The 12,279-nt window shown below is 38.4% G+C and overlaps 1 protein-coding gene across 2 annotated transcripts in view; it reads right to left on the bottom strand.

Annotated features, from left to right (window-relative positions):
• TLK1 (tousled like kinase 1) overlaps nucleotides 1–12,279 on the bottom strand; it is a 68,238-nt gene that overhangs the window by 42,976 nt on the left and 12,983 nt on the right. The gene's annotated exons all lie outside the window — the stretch shown is intronic.

The raw sequence follows: 12,279 nt of genomic DNA, 5'->3' as shown, positions 1-12,279 counted from the left end.
CAGCATCTGCAGGGAAAGCAAGGTGGAAGGAAACGGAGGAACAAAAGGAGTTTCTGATGAGCTCAGCCTACATGAGTCGGCTGCAACATGATGTGCAGCTTCCTAATTTGTATTTAAATCACTTACGGCTGTTTAATGAGTCTGAAAGATGATGTAGACAAATAAGTCTTCCGTATTTACACAAACTGCATTCTGTGTTTTTATCTTTTCAACTGCTTGAATATTCGATTTATCTTCAGTTGGAAACATTTCAGTTGCTCTATTTTAAATAAGATATTTCCTGTTGAAGTCTTAATGCACTATTGTAATAGCACATCCTTCAAGTACTACATAGTAAAGTAGCCTCAATTTTTTCCAACTAAGACACAACAAGTTGGTGCTTTCCAGTCCCACAGGACAATATAGCAGTTCAGAAAGGAATGGTGCCATGAAAACAAGCTTGAAATTCTGTTTTTGTGAAATCTAGTTTTCAAAGTTTAACTGCTGCTATAAACCTCTACCAATCAGCTAAACATTCTAACCAATGCACCAACATAGCTTTTCTCCTGCTATCAATAAGTCAAAAGACACTTTCTTATAGAACTCTTGGGTATCTCAAAATCCTCAGCATTCAAGCCCTAGACAGATCTTTCTGGTATTTTGGCCACTCCTGGCCATAGAGCTAACCCCTCCTGTAGGCAAAGTACTGCTTCTGCTATTTGGCTAATTCAAGCTGCCCTTGTTCCTGTAGGAAGGCACATGATGGCAAATGTGGTGTCAGTGCTCCTTTACCACAGGAACTGGTAACAGACCTCCTCTGATGGAAGACAATCACACCAAGAATAAACAGCTGGCAAGGAAACATTCAGGAAATGTGTCTGTGGCAGAGTCTTCTTTTGAAAAATGAAACCGTGAGTGGCAGGTTGGAGATGTCACACTTTGTTACTACACCCAAACACAGCCATATACAAAGCTAGAGGACTCTTCTCCAACAATGCAGGGAATTACTCAGTTTGAAACTGCAGCTGGCTTCTCTGCAGTTGTAACACTGCTACTGAACTTGCCTGGTAAAAATTTCTCAAATTTCTAAATCCTTTAGATTGTAAACTCCCTGGGTTTAAAACTGCTCGTGTATGTACACGCATGCTGAATGCAAAAAACAATCAGGAATCCTCTTTAAACTCTTGCCCCCTAAATTGTGCTTGTGTACGGCTTTCAAGGGTTTCTATTACAAATTGAACACTTCTCATATGCATAAAAAATATTTCTTACATTTACGGACTGTGCAGTAAGGACATTTTTTTAAGCAGAAATGTTCAGCATATCTATCCCAGCATGTATGTATATAATCTATACCTTAAGGGGAAAGTATTGCTCTGAAATACTTTCCCATTTCTTATGTTGTGATTCATAAGAAATGATTTAAATAATCATTTAAACTTTCCTTGTCAGGAAAGTTTAAATGATTATTATTTTGCTTTATAACAGTAGAAGTTTCTAAGTGTATGCCACTCTGAGAAAAACATTTAAGTTTAGCAAAGTAAACCATTTAATGAAGCCAGTCTAGCAGCATTTTTTGATTTATTAGCCTAATTGATAGTCACTGCCCACAAAAGTTCAGCGATCACTTAAACTTACTAACATAACTCCAGCAATTACAAAACCATGTGTACATTACAGAAATAGACACTACCATACCTTCCATTGTTTATTTTATGAAATGTGGGAAAGCAATAATCCCTGTAGATAGCTAAGGCTCATCTGAAGTACTGCAGGTCTCATGTACTGTCTCATACTAATGCACCAAAGAGATCCGTAGCCCTGGGTTAATTCACTGAATGGCAGCACATAAAGGGGCAGTCCAAAACATGGACACAGACAAAATATAACCCTTTCTTTTTCTGCTCAGATTTTGGAGCCTACACATACTAATTAATGCACTGTACTCCCTTCACTGTTTCTGCTGAAGTGTGTTTTTGCTATTATTTTAGGGGAGTTTATTTTGGTTTGGGTTTTGTTATTGTTAAATATTCAAAACCAAAAAGCAACACACACTCTGCTATCTTTGTGATTTAAAGGACAAGACAGAAAAGCTGGATTCAAACCTTATTTCAATAGAGACATATCCCAGGAAGGATCCCAAGAACTGCCTTCCTCATTTATGTTGTAATGTAAATACACCATCCAAACACACAGCTGTTTTATCAAAAACAAGCAGCTCTGTACAATCCTGCAGTTCTCAGCAAAGGTTACCTACTTTTAAAGGTACTGGCAGTTTTAAGGCATTTCATGTAAGGGACAATTTTTTTTAAGTTATAAAAATTATGTATTAAATGTAAGGGACATGATTTTTTTTAAGTGTTAGACTTCATGAATTCTCCTGCTCACAGAATGTCTTGCTACCAACAAGACTGCCATAACAGTCCTGAAAATATACCCAGATTTCTTATTTGAACTAATGTCATTCCTGCACCCAAGGCCAACTCCAGTCACACTACACAAGTACTTACAGCATATTTATCATGATGCTAAAGGAAAGACTGGCATTGCTACCACCCACCACCACTCAAACTTCCATTGTCTTCCAAAGAACACATGAAAGGTTATCTGAAATTCATGGAAGAGTCCTAAAAAACTACATTTCTTTATTCCTTCTAACCACTACAGTTTCTGAACGCTTCTTCTGATAGTTTTTTGGGATTTTTTTAATTACCAACATTTTCTTGCTTTTGTATTTTGGGGGAGTGATGGTATCTTCTACATTAATTTATCAGACCGACAGAGCCTCTTCACTAAAAACTAATATAAAATATACAGATATCTTGTCCTGAAAAGGACATTTTTAGCAGGAATTTTTTTGAAAAGAACTCCAAATTCCTCTGAGAATTTCTTAAGCAATAGGGTATGTTGAAAGTCAAAGTTCTAAGCCAGGGAAGCAATCTGCAAGCTTTTTCATGGCATTTGGTGTAATCTATTATACCATACTCTACCTTAGCAAAACAGAGATGTAAAGCTTTGAAGAATTCTCCATGGTAGTTAGAACACTTCAGAACCAGTGACCAAAAAACAGTGAAGTGCAACTACACTTGCACCCCAAGGCTCTAGACCCCCAAATACATGAATACTTGCAAATGATCCACTTCTTTAACCAAGTACTTGCTCAGGCCTCAATAAAATTGATATTTTCGGAGAAAATGTTCAGCAGAGAGTTGCAGCTACAGTTATTCCTCACCTTCTAAAACTGCATCTTTTGTGATACTCTTGTACTACAACCTCTATCTTGAACACTGTTAGACTACACAGAGCAGCACTGCAGATCCAAACACAAAGGATTGGCAGATCCTAAATATGGAATATTTGCCACATCCACTAAATATGGAATCAAGCTCCACAACTCCATATTTATCATTGACTCTCTTATTAAACTGAATTGACTCTTATTATCTGGCCATCAATTACAGCTTTGAAATGAAGGAAGATCAACAGCTTCATGCACTGTCAGCTTTCTGAAATGAAGATAAAGTTCATTATGCAAAAGCCAGATTCTTCTCAGAACAACTCTCCAGAGACTGAGGCCCCCTTCTCCTGAATTCAAGGCCAGCACAAACCACCTTTCACTTAAGTGAAAGCCAAACTGGTTTGGTCTGGTTTCCTTAATCCATTTATATGCATATAGGTTTTAATGTCAAAGCAAAATACTTCAACACACAGACCTATCTGTTGAATAGAAAAAGACAGTTCAACAATAGCCCAAATGTAAATTGAATTTCCTGATGTGCTCCTAGTAGGCACTCAGACTTTATGGTAACGCACACAGTACGAGAGTTACGTACAGCTTATTTTTAGGAAAACTTCACATCACTGTTGATAATATTGGCGCCATGTAGTCTTCCTCAATGGCAGCAGCATCCTTTAGAACAGTAATTCTAACTAATATCCGGCTAAAAGGGCGTGTGGCAAGAAAGGAGGCAGGGAGGGCACTGTACACCCTCGCAATGGGAGAAAAAGCATCCTGGAAAACAGGGGGAGTTTGCCCTCATGCCCTTATCTGTTTTTTCATCAGGATTCCTTTAAAGGTATCAAACCAGACCTTAAGCATGGTAACCATTCCAAGTTAGAAACCACTGTTTAAAAGCACTGCAACACAACCCTTGAAGTCCATTAGGAACTATGTATTTCAATTTGGAATATCCTAAATATGTATTCATCTCACTATGTTGATGCTCGAATAATTTAACTTCATAACAATTAAGTACAATGGCTCTTGTCATTCTAGAATACACATTTACCAGCAAGCAGGTAAAAGGAAAGTTTTAAAATATCAAATGCAGAACAGACTACAGAAAAATTACTAAATCCAGATTTTTAAACCCTTAAGCAGTCTCTTAAAAATGAGACCACTTTTCTCCATTCACCAACATGAAGATACATATCTGCAGCCACATGTATTTCCTTCTAATTGAGCTCTTCCCTTGCTTCATTTAGGGAAAAAACCCAACCCAGACCAAATCCTAAACCAAACCACTCAAACTATGCACTCAACTTCATCCTTCTTCCCTATCTTTCTGAAAGTCTGGGCTCTCCTTATTGCAGAACCAACCAGAAAGGACTTTTTCATTTCCAGGAAAATAGGCTAATGAAGCTAGTATTTCTGCCTCCAAGAAAACAAACTCTTGGGTAATAAACTATTATTTAGCTAGGTAAATGCTGAACCACGTCTCTTCCAGATTATACTTTCAGTTCCTTATAAAAGCCAATGGAGAATAAGGTGACCCAGAGTAAGTTGTCAGTCAAGGAATACCGGGAGCACTAAAATACGAGTTTGGCAAAGTGAAAAACAAGGCAAACCAACTAAAATCAAACTGTATGGAATGAATGGAAATAGGTTTTTTTTTAAGTTGGAAAATGACACCTGTTCAATTTAAAATTGAACATTTGGGCAGTGAGGTCAAGAAATTAATAAAACAAACAAACAGAAAGTCACAATGTTGACCTGTGTTGCAAAACCATGTCTTAAATAGTCTCTCCTCCACTGTGTGTTTTGGGAATCAGAGAGAACAGAACTGGAAACAGCCTTGAAAATGACTAATGTGCTAAGAAATCAAGTTGAGACGCTAGTATAATGGCATAAAGCCAAGCAGTTTTAATTTGAGAAGAGGTCAATTTCAAGGTAACAGCAAAAATACAGCCCATTCTTAGTCTTAGAAGGCTTTGAAGTACATCACCATCCAATGTGAATCACAATCCTGAAGTCAAGAAGGTCCCACTCAATCGTAATCAGCAGTCAGTAGGGCAGAGAAAGAGACAATCTCTGAGATTTAAAGCAAAGCAAATAGAATCCCAGGACTGTATTTATGTCCAGACAATCCAAAGCCAAGAGGAAACTACTTACCAATGCCCCAGGGTTACAGCTCTTCCAAAATACTTAAACAGCTACAGATTATTGATGACAAAGTTTAACCTGGGAGTTCAGAAATGCTTAAAATCACTGACTTCCCAAGGAATGGGATTAACTTCTTTTACAGAAGACTGTGTAGCTACTATAACCTCCAAACAACAGGTAACATGAAAAAGCTCAGGGTACTACATTCAAACTGAAAACCTCAGCTGTATCTGAAGCTAACAGTGGCAGCAGATGAAACAGGAGAGGATAAAAACATATCCTGATATTCAAGTGAAACTAGCCTTTTGAAAAGATCATAAAAGGTAAGAAAATCCTAATGAAGAGAGATATATCTAAGCCCAGGGTAAAGAAAAAACAGAATCTGTTTAATTAATCAAGTGTCATTTTAAAGCACAGTGAAAATGCAGTATTTCTCAGCACCTGAGAACACTGAAGCACATAACACAGCAGATATCACCCTACCACTGCTAAGGTGCCTAGGTGAATTTAACAGGCTTTTCTTATTAATCTAAAGTGGAATGAGAGGTAAAAGACAGATAATTAGCAGACAGATCAGGCTTTGGTCTACATAAAACCTGTGGGAGGAAAATAATCTAACTGCCAAATTTTGGCCTAAAAAAGCACAACTGTGGAAAATCTAAAAGTATAAGAAAAAGAATCTTTCCTATGAACACAAAAAGACAGCAGTTTTTGACAAATCTTATAAATTTATATATTCTGATTACAGTTTTATAATTGCCATATGGAAACTTATCAAAATACTAAGCAGAGAATTAAAGGTTTTTCTGATGTGGAGAAAAAACACTCCCAAACACAGTAACTTCTAACCATTTTCCCACAGACTAAAAAGTTGTCAAGAAAATGCATTTTGGACAGATTGCTGGGTTAATCAAAATTGATTCTGGTGCCCAAAGAACAGGAAAATATTCCATGTCCCTTCTCTCTCTCCAAGATGTAGCAGTCTATTTCCTTTTGGAAATCTTTTTTTAAATGACTGTAGTTCTTGAATGTTATTTCACTCTTCCCAACAGTTCAACAGTCCAGAAATTTGATCTAAAATAAAGAAAACTTTGGCTGCTGGATAGATAAGTAATCTTCTGCAAATCATTCTACAACACAAATCAATTCTTTAATGTTAAAAAAACCTGTAATGATCTTTAGACTTCATGTCTGTGCTGCCAGTTTTTGGATTTCGATTTTGTGGCCAACAAGCTGGAAAAGAGAATTATAGAGAAGTATGTTCCTGAGGGAACCCCTGCCAACACCTTGAAGAAAGACTTATGATTAAAGCACTTGGGCCAACTCCAGACCAGCTAGGAGACATTTGTGGGTAACAATTTAGGAACGTTTAACTCTCCCTGCCTTCCGCTGTATTCTAGACATCTCTGGAGGACTGTGTGTCTCATCAGATGGCTGTGGGCAGCAGAGGCAGAGATGAATTTACAAGTTGCCTACCGATGCTTTAATTTGGCCACAGCCCAAGAGCATGCGAGTGGGTATAGCCACAAGGATGGCAGCTCAGAATGGCAGCTCAGAATGGCTCATTCAGAGCTCGAGGAGCAAGTGATTCATACAGCAGAGAGGACAACAGATCCCCAGGGTCTGTTCTATTGTAACCGGGGCTAAACCAGGCACGCAACCCTGTCCCAGGCAACGCCTCAGTTCTGACAAGTCCCTCTACCAATCCTACCCCCTGGAAGTACAACTGAATTGCCTGAAAGACACACCTGGCTCAAGAGTAATGCTTGGGCCTCCTGAATTGATAAAGAATTCTCACAAATTTCTCAGTGACAGTATTTGCCCTGTGTATTGCATACAAGAAATTTAACTTTCCTTTGATTCCACAGGCAACAACTGCACAGGTGTAAATGCAACCTGTTTGCGGTGCAGTGCAGTACCCAAGAAAGACAAACAGTAATGTAGGAGAAAGACCTGAAAAAGAAAAAAGGAAAAGAAAAGGAAAAAAAAATCCACAATTGACTGAGCATCTTTTAAAATTACACCCAAGCATAAAAAAATGGTAAAACCTCTACGTCTATGACAGCTTTCAAGACTGAAGCCTAAATTAACAATGCTGATGGTCTGGAAGCTACTTTTTTCACAATACTCATTGAAACAATGGCATGCTGTGTCTCATTTCAATCTTATTCATTATTCAGAAAATGAATCAACTTTTAGTTTTACTTGCAATGTAAAACCATATAATAGGTCAGTTTTTAGCCAGATTTTTCTGTCTGGCAGCTTTTCTTGAAGAAATTCTTCACCAATCAAACTTTTCTCATCTTACCCCAGAAATTATTATGCCATTATTTTTGCAATGTGGGGTTTTCTTGTATTAGTGATAGGAGTTGGCAAGTATGAAATAATTAATAAAGACAAGATAAGACAGAGCACAGAACATTGAACATGGTATCTATCCATTTCCCAGACTTTCTTTGTAACTCCATGTGCATCGTGAACAGGAAGCGTTAGCATAGCAAATACTGCTATGAGCAACAGAACCACGACAAGGTCCTTCCTGAGTCTGTTGAATAATGCTCCACGTGATGAATGAAGGGAGTGAAGGGACAAACAACAATTGAAAGAACATGCAGTGTGTTTCTCTTTGTACTCAGCGTTGGTGAGGACACACCTTGAAGATTGTGCTCAGTTCTGAGCCCCTCACTGTAAAAAGGACATTGAGGTGCTGGACCGTGTCAAGTGAAGGGCAACAAGGCTTGTGAAAGATCTAGAAAAAACCGTGCCATGGCTGAGTGAGTTGTTTATAGTCTCGAGAAGGCTCAGGAGGGACCTTATCACTCTCTACAACTCCCTCAAGGAAGGCTGTAGTGAGGTGGGGACTGGTCTCTTCTATGGTGCCTTCATGAGAAGACCCCAAGAAATGGTCTTAAGCTGATACAGGGGAAATTCAGATTAAACATTAGGATTATTTTCTTCTTCACTTTAGGGTGGTCAGGCACTGGAATAGCTTGCCCAGGGAGGCAGTGGATTTGCCAGCCCTGGAGACATTTTAAGAGGTGTCTGGATCTGAGTGATATATAAGGTTTCAATGACAGTGCTAGGCTTATAGTTGGGACTGAATGATCTTGAAGGTCTCTTCCAACCTTGATGATTCTATATTTCTGTATTACTAATAGATCGAAAGCAGTTTATCTGGAATTGCCACCCCTCAATGGCACTTAGGAGGCTACATTTTGAAGACTGGTATCACTTTATTCACTCTTCTCCTTTGCACACCTTTACTGAATTCAATAGATGAGCTCATGGGCACTGTAACAGAAACACATGCTGTGCCCCACTGCAGAACAGTCCACTTGGAAGAGTAATTCCCCACATCCAAAATCACTCTCCATGTCTAGTAATCCCTTCTAGGCTCTTACAAACAGTATTAAGTTAGGCAAGTTCAGAGTGTACTTCCTATGTCAAAATACCAGTCTGCAATATCTTTTCCATCATGAAAGCCTTCCTATATCAATAAAACAGAAAAGCCACTATAAAATATACACCACAGGAAAGTAGCAACAGTGAATAATATCCCTTCTGGAAATGCCCTAATTTATAAGGCTTCTTCTGAACTCATACAATTAGTTTAAATAACAAAAAAATTTGCTAAAACTAGGTATTTCAAGTTGTTGGCTATAATACCACATGCCAAACAAGCCTGACAAGTCAGCACTATGAACATATACAAACTACACTATCCTGAATATGTTCATTACAAGGAACGGTATCCATTTCTTTGAAAGTTATTGCTATATCATCCCAAGTGTCACATTTACTTGCTTTTTTGAAAGGTCTGGATTCCTCACTTGCAACAGTTCTCTGTATTTTTCTGAACTACCAAGAGCAAGTTCTGATTTGGCAGAAGGATTTTGGTGTTTTCTCAACAATGCTAACCTTAACCACTTAATAGCAAGCTGCCAGAGCCCGAATGCTACAAAGAAACAGAAGGAAACAGGTTTGTTAAGGCAGTCCTCACTGACCATTTTGCACTCTTCATTGCTAAAGAAAGTGATACCAGAGACCAGGTTTATTGGCTAGTTAACTCTCACTGTCAAAAGTACTGCTCTAAGTATTTAGTCCATTTAGAACAAATATATAGATACTGACAAACAAATGCATCTTCAGGAAAATTCATTTTTAATGACAGCGCCTGATTCGAACATCTGCTACAGTGACGGAATAATCAGAGATACAAAGCTCTCTTTTAAAGTGCTTCTAATAAAGTTTTGTTCCAGACAACTGTCAGTCTTGGCAGCAAATGGATAGCCAGCTAACACATCCACCTCATGTTTCTTGCCATCTCTGACCACTATGTGCATGCATGAATGTGATCCTAACCTCTCTAAAATCTTCCACAAAGTCTTAAACAATCCTATCTAGGTTCCACGCAGCTTTTTGCTGGAAAGGGAAGATTTACTACACAGCTATAAGGTCAAAAGCAGTAACTTTTCTTTCTCTAGTTAAAATCTATGTTCGGGTTAAGAAAAAATGCCACTAAATATGTTGCTTTATGACTATGCTACAAAGTTAGAAGAAAAGTTAAAAGAAAATACAATGGCACACCTTTGGGTTGCCTTTGTCAATCAAAAGTAAAACAAGTCCTTGCTAGTGTCCTATGGAACAGTATCAATGCTGATGTATGACACTGTACTACTCCCACAATAAACAGATATGCAACACACAAGTTTATGCTTACAATCTCTCTATAAGGTAAGAAAAACCTATTTATATTTTACAGAAAGTACCTATTGTCTTGGCAAAAGTTATGCAAGACATCTGTGACAGAACAGCAAAAGACTGCCTGTCTACATAGCAAACATCTGCCTTGAACACAACATTATGTCAAGAGAGATAAAAACGAACAGCCTGGGCTGCACATATGCAGGTGACGTGCTGCCTCCCTATCTCTACATCTCCCTCTTCATCTATGTAGAGAAATGTGCAGCAATTACTCTTGCTTCCAGGCAACTCTGTAAAAGGTATGTACACAGAAAGAGAGCAGCAGAATTTGCCCATTTCAGCTTCATTTGCTGCAAAACCAGACGCTCCCTGTCCCCTAGGGGAAGAGGCAGCAAGCAGGGAGGAGCACACTGCAAGTTCATGGGTCACTTGTTGGTGATGCAGACTAACAGGTCACGAGATAACACCAGTTTTGTGATACTCTCAAATGCATCCCACTCTGAACAAAAGGCTCACTGCATGCCATCCCTCCATTTATTTCTATGCTGAAAAGGACTAAAAGCCAGCAGCACTCCTGAAGAAACATCTACCTAGAGAAATACCAGAAAGTACAGCAAATTTTATTTGCAGTATTCAGTTACAAGGAAGCAAATCGAGAGCTGTAAACACTCGAGTCCACGAAATGGCTGTTCTGCAAGGATTTAAAATGGCACAGGCCTTTTGCACATATCAAAAATAAACAGTAGCTTCTGCTATCGGAAGAAGGAGTGGAAAGGAAGTTAAAAGCAGAGGTCACCTATCAAGCAGGAACAGAGCAAGCAATGTCTCTTCCTATAGGGCTTTTGGTTCTCATCCTCCTCAGAAAAAGTAAACTATAAAGGAAGAAATACAATATGTTGTAGTTTTTCACAAATACATTTTTTTGAAGTTACCCATAAGCTAGAGAGGCAGGCCAAAACTCTTCAACAATTTAATAGAATAAATGTATTTTTCTGAGTTAGAATACCAGTCATTTAGTATCTGAGAGCTGCACTTGTGTCAAGAGAAGTGTATTTCAGTTGTTAATTCCCTGAACTTCCTAATCTCCTTATTTCTGTAGCTCCTACTGCCATTTCTACTCGCATGATCTTCAAAATCTCGCAAGTGCAGACAGCCCACTGACCCTCGAGGTCCTGCTCTGCTCCCTGGAGCACACAGGATAAACTGCTGACCACAGCACCCAACTCTTAAATCTATATTGCTTTTGCTGTTACATGGCAAGGAACATGTTATAAATGAGAAACTAAAAAAAAGCAAATCCTAAGCATTTTCAAACATATTCATCTATTTCACTTACTACATTGTGATCAACTGGAAGGAACATCAGCTTCCATACAATTTTAACACCCAACATGAAAAAAAGCTCATTACATCTCTGAGATTAAACCAGGACAGTAAATTCACCTCTAATTGTAATTACAAGATACATGAAATATTTTGGCTTTTGTACTACAGCATTTTAAGGAAAAGGTATTAACCTCCAGTAACACCATGCATTTCCTCCTTTTTCAAAATACCTGTATGGCCCACACAGCATAGAAACCACCAAAAACTGAAACAAAAATAACACATATTAAGAGACTTAAACTGCAGAATCACAAGATTGACCACAGACAGCTTGTGCAACAGGGATCCTGTCCCCTGTGCTGAGCAGGCCATGCTACCTGTGAGATGGTTTCTCTTGCCAACTAGCTACTGTTCCTTCAGGTTGGAACCAAACCTTGGTGGTTGTTTTTTTTTGTTTCATTTACATCTTAAACAAGTTTCACGGAACACGGGAAGAAACTCATTTCCTCAGAGTCCCTTGTAGGGAGGAGACTCTCAGAACACAGCTAGACAAATTACACACATACAGAGCTGACATGTTAATGACTGCACCTACTTTTCTCTGGGACCTTTCAGCATTATTCCCACTCTACAGATACAAAAAAAAAAGTTACATGAAATGACACATGAATCAGTAAAAAATTAAGTTTAAGGCTATGGGGGGGGTATAAATTATTTCAAGCTTTTTACTCCTTACAGCTACAAAGCCTGTTGATACCAACAGTATACACTGAATTCAGTTGCAACTTTGAGTACTGAACATTTTTAAAAATTTAAAACCCACTCAGTTCACACACAAAGAAACATCCTATGTAATCATCTGTCAGAAATTCAGTTTTGGTTCTGCT

The sequence above is a fragment of the Prinia subflava genome, chromosome 6 (genome assembly GCF_021018805.1).
Source record: "Prinia subflava isolate CZ2003 ecotype Zambia chromosome 6, Cam_Psub_1.2, whole genome shotgun sequence".
In the NCBI taxonomy this organism is placed as follows: Eukaryota; Metazoa; Chordata; class Aves; order Passeriformes; family Cisticolidae; genus Prinia; species Prinia subflava.
This window is presented reverse-complemented; position numbering and strand designations above follow the sequence as displayed.